This window comes from Chiloscyllium plagiosum, chromosome 4, assembly GCF_004010195.1.
Source record: "Chiloscyllium plagiosum isolate BGI_BamShark_2017 chromosome 4, ASM401019v2, whole genome shotgun sequence".
In the NCBI taxonomy this organism is placed as follows: Eukaryota; Metazoa; Chordata; class Chondrichthyes; order Orectolobiformes; family Hemiscylliidae; genus Chiloscyllium; species Chiloscyllium plagiosum.
In genome coordinates this window covers 60,259,046-60,265,045 of record NC_057713.1, presented here as the reverse complement: position 1 = coordinate 60,265,045, position 6,000 = coordinate 60,259,046, and positions in this window count along the sequence as shown.

The window sequence follows — 6,000 nt, the reverse complement described above, 5'->3', positions numbered from 1 at the left end:
ATCTATGGAGGATCACAGAGCAACATATCCATGATCAACTGCCCCGACCTGATGAACCAAACCAGTCAGTACATATATTTGCTGAAAAATGTGTCGCTGGAAAAGAGCAGGTCAGGCAGCACCCAAGGAGCAGGAGAAACGACGTTTCGGGCATAAGCCCTTCCATTGGTGGATTTCCAGCAACACATTTTTCAGCTCTGATCTCCAGCATCTGCAGTCCTCACTTTCTCCTAGTATATATATTTGCAGTGTTTTCAATTCAATGCTGATTTGGATACATTTCGTGGATAATTCTCAAATCGGAGTAATTTGTATAATCAAACACTTGTCTCTTACATTTTTCTTGGTGTACAAGGAAACTAATGAACACATTAATCTCACAAGGATGTTTACTAACTGCAGTGCAATTAAGTGGACTACCATTACCCCCCACACCCCCACCCCCACCCCGCCAAACTTCCTTACAAAGGTGATAGGGATACAACAGAAGTCCAAAATTACTAGTGCAAGGCAGCGTACCAACTTCAAGGTATTGATCCCAGTGTCAGCAATAATCAACAGGATGGGGAGGGCTGGAAAAGGGATTTCATTCTGTCCTCCCAATCAAGGCTAATTAATACTGTTTAAATATTTGTGAAAAGTTTGTCAAGTGAATTTAACCTAAGCAGGTTATCCAGTCATGGTTGACCTAGAGCACTTATCTATTAAGACAGGGTCAGTGGGGAAGAAGGAGGACTGAATGCTTATAGAAAATCATTAGCAGTTAACGCTAGTTCCAAAGTACGAGACTACTGACAGGTCATAACCAAGGAAAAATGTTAACTTTGTTAAAGAAAGTCAGAGGTGAGAAAATAGTGGATAATGTGCAAAATTAGTTTACATGTGAATGGGTCAGCAGTAGGGGAAAAAATGTTGCTCAAGTTGGGCAATGAGAAATGACGATGAATGAGAGGAATGTCTGGGCTAAGTTGGACAGAAGTCAAATTAAAACAGGAGAAAGTGACAGTGATGTATATTCTCATAATAAGTATGCAGTACAATGTGAATGGAGGTGTACAAGTCCATTTTATTACACCCAGTTACTCACCTGCCCCATACAGCTCCATGCTAAGCACCAGAGGGAAAACCAGTCAGAGTTTGGCAGAGGCCTAGGTGCTTATCCTGTGTCTGCAGTCACAAGCAAAAGTCTTGGGCAAAAAAAAGCTGTCACTTAATATTACACAACTTTGTTTAAACTGAGAAAAACTATTGTTTCATGTCCAGTTTTACAGTCTTCACCCAGCAAATTGTAGTGTGAAACCACAATTAAACAATGTTTTTTCCAAATCAGTAGTTTAACACCAAAATTAAAAGTAAACATACTTTGTTTGGTGTAGCTGAGTCCAGACTGAATATGCTGTACAGTGTGGTGCTGGAAAAGCACAGCAGGTTAGGCAGCATCCAAGGAGCAAGAGCATTGAACATTTCGGGCATAAGCCCTTCATCAGGAATGCTATCCTCATAAAAGGGCTTATGCCCAAAACATCAATTCTCCTGCTTCTTGGACGCTGCCTGACCTACTGTGCTTTTCCAGTACCACACTCTGAAATCTGATCTCCAGCATCTGCAGTCCTTACTTTCTACCGAATATGCCATACAGTACACTCTGAAAGTAGTCAGTTCTAACATCTAAAGTAATAAGAATAGACACTGGAGCAGAGAAATAAAGAAGAGTTTTAATTATGCCATTTCCAAAGTCAGTATTTTAGGTGTAAGAAGCATTTTGTTTAATCAAGAGCAACAATGGAAACATGTCTCTATTGAGTGTTATCTACCAGCTGGGCATTGTGCAGACACCTTGAAGGTTGTGGCTTCATTAGTATAATAGCAGTGATATGAAACTGGAGAAAACAAGTTCAGTCAGTTATGATGCCAGCCCAGGACAATCAAAGGAGATGAGTGTTTTTTTGTCAGTGTATTTTTTTCCAGACTTGACACCAGCATCCGGCAGTCACTTTTAAGGCCTCTGGTTTGGCTATCATGCAATTGGGAAAACTGATGGTCTGACTGATCAGAACATAATCAATTGTCCTTTTAATGACAAATTTGTCTGTTTCAAGGACACTTTTACTGATAGAAGATTATATTTCTAGAGTTTTAAAAACTCTCAAACACAATTTTCAAATTGCCTAAATGGAAACTGAATTCGATCTCTGGATTATTTATCCATGGCCAGCTGTTGTAGATTATTGATATATTCTTGGTGTATGGCTTAGTAGTACTAACATTTCATGCACAATCTAAAGAATCTGGTATACATTTATGGAATATGACAATTATCAGATACATTTATACAAGACAATTTTAGTAGCAAAGCTTTGATACAAGTATTACTAACATTTTCAATGTACAGCTACTGCATTACTATTTAAACTAATTTAATCAATCAGAGTTAACATAGTAAATAAACCATCATTAACTTTAGAGCATCTAAGAAGAACTATTTGATATTGAGAGGCAATATTCAGATTACTTTTACATAAACATAAAAATAAATAAAGTTTTTCATGGCAATTGAATTAAAATACGCATATGTTCAACTGTGTCTCTGATTTTTATCCTTTATCATATACCAACTCCAAGCATCTTGTTAATCTAGATCCACAAATCTCTGCCAGTGATGAAATACTGTACATCAAAGACTGGGAATGATTTTCATATTCATGAAAATAAAACCTGCTGTGATCCTTCTGACAACACTGCAGAGATCAGGAAAAAAGGTAAGTTGATTTGTCATCAGAAAGAGACAACTGGATCAGGAAAAGTGGTTGAAAATTCTAATTATACGTTTATGTTCTCCTATTGCATAGCATAGCTTATGCAAATATTAATTTGCTGTGCCAACTGAAAGAAATTGAAAAATAAAAGGTTGACCTCAATAACTTGCATTTTAGAAACGATCAAACTTAATACAAGTGTAAAACGAGATTTAAACACACAGATGGCCCAAAGATCATGAAGCAGGCATTCTTTATTCTATTAGCATCAGGTCTTTACACATATGAGGGGAAATTAATTTAAACTAGGAAAACAGCATATTTATAAGGATTTCAGCCTGTCATTCACATCACATTGAGGAAATCCTTTGTCCCTCTTTTGATGGAAGTACTGCTGCCAGAGGTCCCTTTACAGTGACTTGCAATTCCTCTCCATTTATAAATATTTCATATCCTTTATCATCTGGGAAAAAAGTTAGATCTAGTAGACATTAACTTGCTCATGATTTAATCCTATCTCATAAATATAGTTATTTTTTCACAGAACAGAAAAGCCCAGAATGTAGTCATACAACCTAGCAAGCTGTTTCTTGGTCATTTTAGATTAGAAAAAGGCAAAAAATCATTTTTTGTCAAAAAAAGACACATTGCAAGGATTTTGATTAAAGTATCCACTTTTCAAAGAAATTGACCTTCAACGCAATTTAAGAATGACCTAGATATCCAAAAGTACGACATCAGTTAAATAATGACCATTTGTGATGATAATTTTAATATTCGCTTGCATCGACAATTACTTTAAGCAGAATTATATCAATATTGAAGTTAATCCAACTAGGCCTCAAAGTCTGATTAAACCTAAACCCACCAACAAAAAATACCTATACCAATAACAGGTGCCCAAAAGGTATAAATGAAAAGTTAGGACTGTTAAGTACATTATAATGTAAACCATAGCTCCTTGTGTGGACTTACTGTTTATTTTCAATAAACAAACCAGTAAAATGAAAAATAGATCAGCAGTTGCAAAATGTTAATAGCTGCTAAAGGTTTTGTTTTACATCCACGGTTACAGTACGGTTACAGTAATAATTCCTCAATTAATATTGAGAAAAATCCTGCAGGCTTTTAAATTGCAAAAGAAAAGTGAGACAAGAACATTTGTTAAATATGCTGCAAGAAATCAAAAATCTTTTGACATAGAACAGCACAAATTTGTGAAGTTTAGACCATGTCCAACAGTACGAAGTGAAGTGAAATAACGAATATGCTGCACAATAAAATGTCTATTGATGTTATTTATATGGACTACGATAAGCTACTCTATAATATTCTACAACACGGAAGTAACATTGCAATTGGATGCAATTTTCATGGGTATAAAATTGATTAGAAGGTCAGAGACAGAGTACAAATATTGCACATGTACATGGAAGAATTTGTACTGAGGCCTCCAATGATTTAAATGACCTAAATGGAAGCAAACACCACAAGTACATAAGTAAACAGTGTAACTAGGAGCAAAATATTTTGAAAGAATATTAATACATTGCACGAGTGTGAAAAATCGTGGCAAATGAAGTTGGATATAAAATATCAGTATTTCCTTCATTGCAGAAAGCTAGGAACTATGGCAGCATGCAAATTTAAGGACTCATGTACAAAAATTGCTAAAATGCTAGTGGACGGGCAGAAAAAAAATCAAAATGCTCCATGTGTACTGGTTGTACAGTGAGTTGGAATGTAAAGGGATGGAAATTAAAATGGAATCTGCACAAACATAGAAGGCTGGATAAACTCAACAGGTCTGGCATCATTTGTGGAGAGATAAAAACAGTTAACTTAGAGTCTGGAATGACGACTTCAGAAGAGATGTACTGGATTTTAAACATTAACTGTTTTTCTCTCCACAGATGATCCCAGGCAGGCCAAGTTTCTTCAGTTTCTGAGCTTGTTTTTTCCAGCATCTGCAATATTTTGCCTTTATTCCTTTTTAGAATACTGCTTTCAGTTCTGAGTATCATTGGTCTTAGAAAGTGTGAAGTGAAAAATTAACAATAATATGGGATGAAAAGTCTAATTCATATGACCTTTATTGGATTAGATTACTTAGTGTGGAAACAGGCCCTTTGGCCCAACAAGCCCACACCGACCCTCCGAAGCTCAACCCACCCAGACCCATTCCCCTACACTTACCCCTTCACCTAACACTACGGGCAATTTAGCACACCCAATTCACCTAACCTGCACATTTTTGGACTGTAGGAGGAAACCGGCGCACCTGGAGGAAATCCAGACACGGGGAGAATGTGCAAACTCCACACAGACAGCTGCCTGAGGCGGGAATTGAACCCGGGTCTCTAACGGTGTGAGGCAGCAGTGCTAACCACTGTGCCACCATGCTTCTAGATATAGGAATCATGGAGCAGAGACCGAAGAAAAAATGATAATCATAAGACGTAGGAACTGAAGTAGGCCACTCAATCCATCGATTCTGCTCCACCATTTAATGAGACCTTCATTGATCTGATAATCCTCAACTCCACTTTCCTGTTTTTCAACCCCATAAGCCTCGATTCCCTTGTTAATTAAAAATATGAATGCACGTAACAGCCCAGCCTCAACTGCCCTCTGAAGTGAACAATTCCACAGATTCACTACTTTTGCAGAATTACTAATTTGTTTTAAATGGGCATATACTCATTCTGATATACTCTAGATGTAGACTCTCCCACAAGGCAGAAAAAAAACATAGGTTCTGCATCTACTATCAACTCCTGTAAGAATATTGCACATTTCAATAAGGTCACCCCCTGTTCTTCCAAATTACCGTGAGTACAAGCTCAAACTCTCCTCAGAAAGCATCCCCTCCATACCTAGGTACAGCCTAGTGAATATTCTCTGGACCACTTTCAATGACAGCATCGCTTTCCACAGAATGGGCCCAAAAACGTTCACAATTTTCCAGTGCCTTTTACAGTTTTACCAAATCCTTCTACTTTTAAACTCTAATCCCTTTGAAGTAAAGGTTAATATTCCATTTTCCTTCCTTATTATTACCTAATCTTAAATGCTTGCTGTTTGAGATTCATGCCAAATCCCTCTGTTCTGACACTTTTCTCCATTTAAACAATATTCAGTTCCTCTATTTTTCCAGCCAAAGTACATAACCTCAAAGTACAATTTCACATATATTCCATTTGCCAAGTTTTTGCCCACTTGCTTAACCTATTTTCCTCTGCAA